We start from the raw sequence: 12,455 nt of genomic DNA on the forward strand, positions 1-12,455 counted from the left end.
CTCCCACCCCCCGTGGCCGACACATGATTCCACTGGTATCATATGTGAACCTCCAATTTTTAAAAGAAATTTTAAGAACAGTATAAACAGGGGACAGCTGGGTAGTCAGTGAATTGAGAGCCAGACCTAGAGATGGGAGGTCCTAGGTTCAAATCTGGCCTCAGACACTTCCCAGCTGTGTGACCCTGGGCAAGTCACTTGACCCCCATTGCCTAGCCCTTACCACTCTTCTGCCTTGGAGCCAATACACAGTATTGCCTACAATACGGAAGGTAAGGGTTTAAAAAAATTTTTACTTTTATCTCTATAATTCTACCATTATAGGAAGCAGAATCAAGGGATCGGAAGAATAAAATCAAATAATAGGAAACACAGTACAAGGAAAGGGTTACATCAGGGTCAGCAAATTCTGACTTATGGGCTAGATCTGGCCCACTGCCTGTTTATGTATGACCTATAAGCTGAATGTTTATATATTAAAAATATAATTGTATTTACATGCAGTTTTAAAAGAATTCTTTAAAATATATAAAAATCATTCTTGGCTTGTGAGCTAGGGGAAAGGGAAGAGCATAAGCATTTATAAAGCACCTCCTGGCACATGCCAAGCATTGTGCTATGTCCTTTCTTTTTTCTCACAACAACCCTACAAAGTAGATACTGTTATCCCCTTTTTACAGTTGAAGAAATTGAGGCAAACAGAGGTTAAGTGACTTCCTCAGGATCACAAGCTAATACGTGTCTGAAGACAAATTTGAAATTGGGTCTTCCTGACTTCCTAGTGCTCCACCTACTGTACCCCATTAATTAGATAAGATTAATGAATAAATATCATTACTTATTAAATTAATGGATATATTAAAAAACTAAGATGAGAGGCAGCTGAGAGATCTGACTTCAGAATCAAAAAAGTTTGGGTTCAAGTTCCACCTTTGACACATCCTGGCTGTGGGTAAGTCTTTAAATCTTTTGGTGCTCAAGGCTGGCAGAGGGGGTGCCAGCCTGAACTGTTAGGGGGAGTTTCTTCAGCTGGGAGTTCCTTATGCCAAAGTCCATTCTATTCAAGGATGAACCATTGTGGCATAGCAACAACCTCTAGTCTATCCAGAGAAAGGTAAAATGTTAATATATGATTAATGGATCATCAGAAATTCTAGCCTTTCATTCTCTATCCAGAGAAGGGGCTTTCCTTCCATAATTGTAGTGCCTTTTAATTCATGCTATGATTCTAGAAGTACAACAAAAAAACAGACCTGGAATCTAGTGGTCTGGTCAGCCTGAACTGAAACCACAGTCCTTCCAAGGCATCTAGGTAACATAGTGGATAGAGTGGCATGCCTGGAGTCAGGAAGACCTGAGCTCAGTTCTGGTTCCCAAATATATTGTAGCTGAGTGACCCTGGGCCAGTCACCTAACTTCTGCTTGCCTCAGTTTCCTTCTCTGTAAAATGAGGATAACAAAAGCACCCATCTTCCAGTATTGTGGGAAGATCAAATGAGATAATATTTGTAAAGTATTTAGAATAGCTCCTGGCAACATAACTACCAAATGAATGCTTGTTTTTTTCCTTCCTTTGTTCCTTCTTTCATTCCTTCCTTCCTTCCTTCCTTCCTTTGCTTTTATAACACAGAAGTCAAGAGGGAGGATGCTAAGAACGTCCATATTGTCAATGAACAGGAGGCAGCTAACACCTTCAGAAAAAGTTGTCTTGGTATAGATCAAGGAGCCTGAGGCAGATTTTATTCCTAGGGCTAGGGACAAAGGGCTAGCATCTGGAAGAAAGCCAGCAGCTTAGTACAAAGCCAGCAATAAGACTCCAAATCTACTTAATGCTAATGAGAACCAGCCCATAATTATGGCTCCCAGGGAGTCAAGGCGACATATACACACATACACACACATGAGTGCTTGATTGTCATTGCACTCTATAACTCCCTAATAGGTGGCACCATAACCAGGAAGGGCGCACGCTCCATCTTTAGAAGCCAGGATGTTGTCTCAAGTGTGGTAGTTTGGGAAGGCCATTTCTTCAGTGGCAGAAGCCTGGAGGGCTTCAAGGGAAGCAGCAATTATATTTAGCACCTTCTCAAGACACTGGTCTAGATGATAATCTCTACCAAAGCAATTCCTATCCCATAGTAGAGAAAAATTGCCCCAGCGGAACATTGACCTCTTGAGATGATATGGTAGCTGTCAGTGCTTCCTAGGTGCATGAGAGAAAAATTTGGGATGGCAGGGAAACATAGAGGAGTGGTTGCCATATCCCGCCAAGAGGAAAGACCGTATAGTGTATTTATAAAACTTTTGTATCCTAGATGCCTTTGACAAATCTGAAGCCTACAGACTCCTCAGAATGTTTTTTTTAACTTATAACATAAAATACATAGTATAAATGAAACCAATCATTTAAAATTTTTTTATTTATAATATTTTCCCATGGCTATCTGCCCCCCTCTTTTTCCTCCCCCCTCCCAAAGCTGACAAGCAGTTCCACTGGTTTATGCATGTATCATTGTTCAAAACCTATTTCCATGTTATTCATATTTGTAGTTGAGTGATCCTTTAACATCAAAACCTTAATTACATCCCTATCGTACTACGTGGTTGATCATATATTTTTCTAATTTATTTCTGGTTCTACAGTTCTTTCTCTGAATGTGGATAGCGTTCTTTCTCATAAGTTCCTCTGGATCCTCCTGGGTCATTGCATTGCTACTAGTAGAGAAGTTCATTACAATCAATTGTACCACAATGTATCAGTCTCTGTGTACAATGTTCTCCTGGTTCTGCTCCTCTCACTCTGCATCACTTCCTGGAGGTTGTTCAAGTTCCCATGGAATTCCTCCACTTTATTATTCCTTTGAGCACAATAGTATTCCATCACCAACATATACCACAATTTATTCAGCCATTCCCCAATTGAAGGGCATCCTCTCATTTTCCAATTTTTTGCCATCATCACAAAAAGCGAGGCTATGAATATTCTTGTACAAGTCTTTTTCCTTATCTCTTTGGGGTACAAACCCAGCAATGATATGGATGGATCAAAGGGCAGACAGTCTTTTAGTGCCCTTTGTGCATAGTTCCCTCCAGAACTATGGAGGGCAAATTTGGAGGGCAAATTGCCCTCCAGAATGGTTGGACCAATCCACAACACCAGCAGTGTATTAGTGTTTCAATTTTGCCACATTCCCCTCCAACATTTATCACTTTCATTTGTTGTCTATTGGCTGGTCTACTAGGTGTGAGGTGATACTTCAGAGTTTTAATTTGCATTTCTCTAATCAGGAGGGACTTAGAACACTTTTTCATGTGCTTATTGATAGTTTTTATTTCATCCTGTGAAAACTGCCTATTTATGTCCCTTGACCATTTGTCGATTGGATAATGGCTTGATTTTTTTGTAGATTTGACTTAGTTCCTTATATATTTGGGAAATTAAACCTTTGTCAGAGAGTTTTGTTATAAAAATGTTCTCCCAGTTTGTTGCTTTCCTTCTAATTTTGGTTGCATTGGTGTTGTTTGTACAAACCTTTTTTAATTTGATATAATCAAAGTCATTCATTTTATATTTTGCAATGTTCTTTATCTCTTGCTTGGCCCTAAATTCCTTCCTTTCCCACAGATCTGACAGGTATATTATTCTATGTTCACCTAATTTATTTATTATTTTACTCTTTATATTTGTCATTTACCCACTTTGAATTTATCTTAATATAGGGTGTGAGATGTTGATCTAAACCTAATCTGTCCTGTATTGTTTTCCAATTTTCCAAGCAGTTTTTGTCAAATAGTGAGTTCTTGTCCCCAAAGCTGAGGTCTTTGGGTTTATCAAACACTTAGCTTACTGAGGTCATTTACCCCTAGTCTATTCCACTCATCTTCCTTTCTCTCTCTTAACCAGTACCATATTGTTTTGATGGCCACTGCTTTATAGTACAGTTTAAGATGTGGTACTGCTAGGCCCTCATCCTTCACATTTTTTTTTCATTACTTCCCTTGATATTCTTGATCTTTTGTTCTTCCAGATGAACTTTGTTATAATTTTTTCTAATTCAATAAAAAAGTTTTTTGGTAGTTTGATTGGTATGACACTGAATAAGTGGATTAATTTGGGTAGGATTGTCATTTTTATTATGAAACCAGTCATTTTGAAATAAAGTTACCAAATTTTTAAAAAAGTTCATGGACTTCAGATTAAGGGCTTCTGTTCTGCATTGTTCAAACAATTCCCATCAGTTGTGGTCTGGTAAGGCAGGCCAGAGCTTGGGCTTATCCTGCTGTCATATTCTCCCCTAAGAGGCTATAGTGGACGTAGAAAAACCATTTCCCAAAGAGCAACCAGCAACAATTAAGGCATCCAGGTAGCTTCCCAAAGGTACATCTCAGGTTCAATGGTCAATGAGAAAAAGAAACAGAAAACAGAAGAGGCAGCCAGAGACCCAGGACCAACTTCATTTAGCTAAGTTCTGCATCAGCCATCCTTATATTGCTAACATCACAAATAAAATAGAGTGACTTTATGGCAGTCAGTCCCCATAAGTCAGCGGAGGAGAAATTTGACTTTACATTGGGAGAGGTGTTTAGGGAGGTTAGTGAGACAACACAAGGTAGTAAAATTCTGAAGAGCTGGGTAGATTATGTGGATCACACAGATAATAAACAAGAGCTGCTTATCCTTGGAAATTAGGGACTGTGTCCTTCTTGGGAAAATCAATAAATCCACCAAAAACCTTGAAATTAGGGAGAGGCACCAAAAGTCCAGACAGGGATTGGCTAATAGTTTAAAGCAGGGAGAACAGAGTGCCACAAGGTACTTTGTTCTTCAAAGGGATCTTGGACCCTGTTCAATAATGGTAGGCAAGGTCCCTCCCCACCTCTATCCAAGAATAGTATCAAGCCTCAGTAGGAGAGATATTGCAAACATCAGGGATACTGGTTGGTCTGAAGCTCTGTGAAATGGTTAAAGGTAGTAAATGGACAGACACGGGTAATTTTTTGGTGAAAGATTCGAGATCGGTGCAGGGCATTCTCAGTCTGTTACAAGGTCATAGAGGAGTTTCTCTCCATTGTTCCCTTGGTAACATGGAAGCCTTGTATTGGTTGGGGGAAGGGGAGAGGACAGGTGTTCTGGACTCAGTCTGAGGGGATTGCAAGCAGAAAATCCCAACAATAGAGGATGATACTATTTCCACCCAGAACCACTGAAAAACTAATGGCACAACTAGGTTGCAAAGTGAGTAGAGTATAAGTCCTGGAGTCAGGAAGACTCATCTTCCTGTGTTCAGATGTGGTCTCAGATACTTACTAGCTTTGTGTCCCTGGGCAAGTTACTTAACTGTTTGCCTTATTTTCCTCATTTATAAAGTGAACTTGAGAAGGAAATAGTAAACCACTCCAGTATCTTTGCCAGGAAAACCCCAAATGGAGTCATGAAGAGCCGGACATGACTGAAAAACAGGAATGAACAATAATAACAATGATATAACTAGCTAGGAGCCTGGATCTCAGGTGGGGTCTTCCTTCTTTAATCAGAAGTCACAGTGAGGCAGCTGGGGCATTCACTTTACCACTGGGCAGTCTTCCCACACTGAACTTGAATCCCAGTGATCTGTGTGACTGAGGCAGGTTTAACAGAACCACTACTAGACTCAGAGGGGTTAAGAGAATTTCAGCTTCTCCTTTTCCACTAAGAGAACTCTTTTAGCTCTGGATCAGTGCAAGACAGATCAGATTCAGGCCTAGGGGAAGTCTGGCCACCTAAAAGGAGAGGTTAGGTTGTTGTGGTGGTGGTGATAGTGATGGTTTTTCATTCATTCTGAAATCCCTTGGGAGAATCAATTAAAGCTTAGGCTTGGCTCCATCTAGAGTCTGCTCAAAACTGGAGAGTAGAAAGACATTCAATGGGCAATGTAGAACAGATAGAGATAAGATATTTGTTTCCCCTTTGAAAAAAGAAATGCTAAATACAAAAAGATTCACATGGGCACTTTGACAGAAAAAAGCCCAAAAGCTAAACCTTAAGTAGCAGCAATAATAACACAACTACTGTTATATTTTCCCAGAAGTTGACATAAACCATCAAAACATACTACAATTTGCAGGACTGTTAAGGAGTCATTTTACATTTCCTTTCAGTTTTGCACCATCCAAACACTTCTTTCCAATATTTTCTTGGTAAAAGAGGTCAGAGCTCAGACTCATTCTTCTGTCACATTCTCTTCTAAGAAGCTTTGTAATGGACATAGAGAGATAAGCTCTCAAACAAGCAGCAAGCTCCATCTCAGACACCAAGAAAGCTGCTCTCCAAAGGTCCACTTGGGCTCATTGTTCAGCCAACTAAGATCAGACAGAGAAACACAAAGCAGAAGAGGTGGCTCAAGCCTAACTCTTTGAACACTGCTCTTGGAGTTTCATGTTGCTCGACTGGAAGCAAGGCTAGATCCTCCCTCAATTCCTCTTGGCAATATACTTGCCATATATTCTATATTATATATTATTATATGTGACATATAATAATATATATTTGTATTATATATATTTATTATTATATATAATATTATATTATTATTAATTCTATATTATATATAGTATATATTCCATATATACTAGCTGTGTGACCTTGGGCAAATCATTTAACCTTTGATTGCCTCAAATTCATCATCTACAAAATGAAAATAATAATAGTATCTACCTCCTAGGGTTGTTGTGAGGATCAAATGAAAATAATAATAATTACAAAACACTAGTATAGCGCATGGCACATAATAAGCATTATATAAATGTCATTTTAATTATTACTATTAGTATTGTTGTTATTCTGGAGAGCCTAAGGAAGTATAGAAGCTATGTCTTCTTTTTAACATATTCAATTCCCTCACCCTCTTGCTACTGCTAGAGGGGAAGAAAGGATAAGGAGATCACTCTGGATTTTTTGTGACATCTCAAGGCCTGGTAGGAAGGAAGGGAGGGAGATAGGGAAGGATGGAAAGAAGAAAGAAAGGAAAGAAGGGAGGGAAGAAGAGAGGGAAAGGAAAGGAAGGAAGGGAAGAAGGTATGGAAGGAGGGAAAGAAAGGAGGGAGGAGAGGAAAGAAGAAAGGAATGAAGGAAAGAAGTGAGGAATGGAGAGAAGGAAAGAAATGAGGAAGGAAAGGAAGGAAATAAGAAGGGATGGAAGGAGAGAAGGAAGGAAGGAAAAAGGAAGAAAGGAAAAGAAAGAGAGAAGAGAAAGAAGGAAAGAAAGAGGAGCAGAAGGAAAGGTAGGGAGGAAGGAATGAAAGAAAAAAACAAGCATTTATTAAGTACCTACTATGTGCCGGGCATTGTATTTAGTGCTTTACAAATATCTCATTTGGTCCTCATAACAACCAGGTTTACACCAGGTTGAGCATTGAATTTTGTGGATCCTACCTGATGTTGACTTTTCCTAGTAAAACACGTAGCACTTTTCATTAAGGCTTTACCATAGCTAACAGGGTGCCACCAAGGCAGCATTGTGCAGAAGAAAGAACCCATACTCTGGCATCAGAGGTTCTGGGTTCATATCCCAATTCTGCTGCTTCCTTCCTGGGTGATCTTGTCACTCAATCTCCTGGCACTCACGTACCACATCTATAAACTGATGGGGGTTGGTTTTATGAAGTACTTTCAAGTTTTGTAAACCAAGCAAGATCAAGGACAATGGAATTGAGTGAGAGAAAGTCCAGTCTTCTATAGCCTGAGACCTCATGCATCAAAAAGTGATGGAAGGGCGTCAGGTTTCTTGACCAAGGATGATAAGGGCAGTGAAATTCTGTTTATCCCTCATAGCATTACAGGGATCCTGGATCATCTAACTTCTAAACAGACTTCCTCTATCATTTTTAGTGGACAAAGGGATTATAGAGTACTGAATAAGGTCTTACAAAACCTTTTTGGCTAGAGTGACAGTTAGCCAGAACACAAGAATAAACTTCTTTCTGTCTAATAAACTTGCTAACAACCACTAAGATATTTTTGAATGAACAAATGCCTTCAGACATTTACGCAAAGTCAACCTGATATCAGCGGAGCGTCCCATATGACGGATGAGTTACACATTAACTTTGCAGGTTTTCTCAAACTGTGTGCTTGCCAAGTTGGGGCAGCTAGGTAGCACAATGCAGGTTTGGAGTGAGGAAGACTTATCTTCCTGAGTTCTAATCTGACCTCAGACACTAGATGTGTGACCCTGGGCAAGTCCCTTCACTCTTTTTGCCTTAATTTTCCCACCTGGAAAATGAGCTGGACAAGGAAATGGCAAACCATTAAGTCTCTTTGCCAAGAAGACTCTAAACAGGGTTATGAAGAGTCAGACATGGCTGAGACATGACTGAACAAAAACAAGAAGTAGGGAAGCTCTCACAGTACTGTTGGATGACCAGGGAAGGATTTAGAGAAAGCCAAATTTTTTTCCCCACTTGAATTCTATTCGATTTCTATTCTATTACACATATTGCTTGTATGTGTGTTTTGCCTTGGTGCATTGGAGGAAGGCATTGAATGCAACCACACATCATAGATGTGACTCTACTATTCTCTAAGTATCTTTTCTTGTTTCTGGAACGTAACCTAAGGTATAGCAGTATTTCATTAAGAATAATTTAGAAGGGGGCAGCTGGGTGGCTCAGTGAATTGAGAGCCAGACCCAGAGATGGGGACGGTCCTAGGTTCAAATCTGGCCTCAGACTCTTCCTACCTCGATAATCCTGAGCATTTCACTTAACCCCCATCGCCTAGCCCTCACCATGCTTCTATCTTGGAACTAGTGTGCAATATTGAGTCTAAGATAGAAAATGAGGGTTAAAAAATTTAGTAAAACATTTAGTACAGTGTCTGACACATAGTAAGTGCTATATAAATATTATTATTGTTATTATATAATAAACATTATTATTAATAATAAACAAAGATGTGAACTTTTCTTTAACAAAGGTACTTATTTCCCGAGGACTGGTTTAGTGCTACTCCTCAGATTTCTATAAGAAAGTTATTTTCTTTTTGTATCTTCATCAACATGGGTTCAGGGATACACAATAATATTGAATTTAGCCTTCATTGATCTGAGAATTTCACTATAAGAAGGGGAAGAGGGACATTGTCATAACAGCCCTTAAGCATCTGTCAAGTCAGGATCTAAAAGTCACAAATGGAACTTTCTTAGGTGAGGAGGGTCAAGACTCCTTTAACTCTGATCCTGGGGAAAGATCAGAAATGTTTCTGATAAGCTTATTTATGAATCATGTTTGTTGCGTTTAAGTTAAATTTGTAGTCCTAAGAAAATCTTCCTCACACAGTGAGTCCCAACATTTACAGCCAGCAGGATACAATTATCTCTACAGTTAGCATCAGTATCAGCAGATATTGGGGCTTATTTACAGCTGGTACCTTGTATGTGACAGAAATTAGGGTTCATTTCGTGGCATTCAGATTTCCATGGAACAAATCCCCAAATTCATTATATGAATCTTTATTCAGTCTGTATCACGTTTTGATAGGAATAGGAATAGGAGCTGGAATCATTGGACCTGTGATTTCATTGGTTTTGGAAACTCCCAAATGAGGAAACTACCCAAGCAGCTCTTTCCTCGATTCCATAGTTTTAGGGAATTCTTAGAGAAAGGCAATTAGGTGTGCAGTAGATAGAGTGCCAGATCTAGAGTCAGGAAAAATCATCTTGAATTCAGAGACAGCCTCAAACACATATTAGCTATGTGACTCTGGATAAATCACTTAACCCTATTTGCCTCAGTTTCCTCATCTGTAAAGTGGGGACAATAATATTATCTACCTCCTGGGGTGGTTGTAAGGATCTAATGAGATAATAATTGTAAAGTGCTTAGCATAATGCTTGACATATAGGAAGCACTGTATAAATGGTAGGAATTATTATTCATTGTTTTAAAGCTCTTTATCAAAACCAAATCAATGTTTACCAAGACGAAATTCTTGATTTACTAGAAAATGCACATTTAATATTTGGCAAATCATTATGAACATCATATTCCCAGAAAATGTGTCAACGATGTGCAGGTTATTACTTGTGTGTATATCTCATACTCCAGGTATCATTGTGGAATATTAGCTATACCACCATAATTCCACCATCTGTGAAATTAAGCTCAGAAATCTTTGGAAATTTCTCCAACTCCCTTTTGGAGATAGTTTCTGGCCCCAAACAGTTTTAGATCTAGAGCTGGAAGGAACCCCAGAACCCATTTAGTTCAGACCCAAGATTTTACAAAGAAGGTTAAATGATTTGCCCAAGGTCATAGAAGGAGTAAGCGACGGAAGTGGGATGTGAACATCTGAGTCAGTGCTCTTACCAGTGATTTTTCCTTTCATTTTGCTGAATTTTCATTAGCTTACCCTCTGTTTTACAATGTAAACCAGTTGTTTGAGTATTTTTCTGTGTATTCCTACAATATTTCACATTTTCCCAACTTTAATATCATAATTTTAAGCTTTTCTTCTTCCCTATTTGCTTTATCTGTTTCAAATAGACTATTTTTTGGTATTCCTTTTTACATTGTTTCTGATTTCAATTAAATGCTCTTTCTATGTAATGGACTAATTAGTTTTTCAAAACGAATTTTGTTTTCTTTTACTTAATTCCCTTTGGATGCTTAGATAAATACAACAAGCTTTGTACATAGTTCTTTCAATTTGCCAAATAATTGAATTCAACCAAATCATTTCCTCAGATTGGCTCCAGTAGGCCATCGCCACTTCCCCACAAATCTTGACTAAAAAAGTGTGTCTTTCCCTAATTCCGTTTTGTACCTATAACAATTTAAATTATCTCTTGACTGACCAGATCAGGGGGGAAAAATAAAGCTCTGCTCAAAGGGTTCATATTTTTGTTTACATTTTTGACAGTAAGATTCATATTCATGTACATCCTAGGTTTTCTAAATATATAGAAGTAGCTTGAAGGTGGGCAACAAGGAAAGTACAGTGATAGAGAGTGATGGGCTTGGAGTCAGAAAGACTCATCTTCCCGAGTTCAAAATTGGCCTCAGACACTTACTTGCTGTGTGACCCTGGACATGTCACTTAATCCTGTTTTATCTTAGTTTTCTCATCTGTAAAATGAGCTGGAGAAGGAAATGGCAAATCACTCCAGTATCTTTGCCAAGAAAACCCCAAATGGAGTCAAGAAGACATGGAAACAACCTAAAAATGATTGAAGAACAGCAGAAAGTTGTAAGGTGCTGTGGAGAGATATTTCTGGAATCTAGCCTACTTTTTTCCAGATGAGGCTACAGTTTAAACCTTGAGGGGAGTAGAAGGGCCATAGCTAGATTCTTGCTCCTTCCTTTGCCTAATTTCAAGAAAGATACTTAGCTAAAATTTATATCTACTCCCCTCAAATAGCTCTAGTCTAGTATAGGATTTCATGTTTGGTTCAGAGGGAAATCCACTTTCCTTGGTACTCTTTTAGGGAGAGGGTAGCTTTTAGTTTATACTTGCAAACTTGGGTCCTTCTCACCAAATACCATTTTTCAAAAAGGTCATCACATATATTAAGAATATCCAAACAAAAATTGGAGGTTACACAAATGAGAATTTTTTATTGTTATTGTTCAGTTGTATTCAACTTTTTGGGAACCCATTTGGGGTTTTCTTGGCAGAGATGGTGGAGTGGTTTGCTGTTTTCTTCTCCAACTTATTTTGTAGATGAAGAAACTGAACCCAAAAGGGTTAAGTGTCTTGCCTAGGGTCATACAACTAGTAAGTGTCTGAGGCTAGATTAGAACTCAGGGAAAATGAGTCTTCATAACTCCAGGCACTCTATCCATTATGCTCTCTAACTGCTCCAAATTAGAATGTCCTAAAAATTATACAAGAATGAATGAGCTCTTTAGCTGGGAGCAAGGTAAGACGTAATCTTAAACCAAGAGGGAGGGCCTTCTATATTACTCAAGAATTTCATTTGGCAGTCTCTTGGGAAGCAGAATGGAAATCAGGGACATGTTGAGCAGCTAGTTTCCTCTCCAGGCCTGTAGCTTTCCCTCCATTTGCATTTCTCCTCAAGAAATGTGGAGCAATGCATGTCTCTCTCCCAAAAAGTTCTTTAGCATCAACTCCATAAATCCTTTTTGTAGGTCTACCATTTCTCCCTCAACTTTCTCTCTACCAATAAGGAGTCATTCCACATTCATAGTCAAACAGAAAATGAGTCTCTCAGTGTGGTTGGAAACTAGTTATGCTTTAAAAAAATGAATCCCATCTTTATACCTTATATGAGTAAATCACGTTCATTTTTCCCCCTTCTCACCAGAAAGAGAAAAACTAAAACTCATGCCAGCATTCAAGCATTGTCAATCATGACAGACAATATCTTTTCCTGGGATCCATTCCAATTTTGTGCTGGCAGGCTCTCAATGCCAACATAATTGGACTTTTATACATTTTCCCATTCAGTTTCAAGCTT

The 12,455-nt window shown here is 38.7% G+C and overlaps 1 protein-coding gene across 1 annotated transcript in view; it reads left to right on the forward strand.

The window, feature by feature from the left end:
• TMEFF1 (transmembrane protein with EGF like and two follistatin like domains 1) overlaps positions 1-12,455 on the forward strand; it is a 138,854-nt gene that overhangs the window by 40,683 nt on the left and 85,716 nt on the right. The window lies entirely within an intron of this gene.

This window comes from Monodelphis domestica, chromosome 7 (genome assembly GCF_027887165.1).
Source record: "Monodelphis domestica isolate mMonDom1 chromosome 7, mMonDom1.pri, whole genome shotgun sequence".
Lineage (NCBI taxonomy): Eukaryota > Metazoa > Chordata > Mammalia > Didelphimorphia > Didelphidae > Monodelphis > Monodelphis domestica.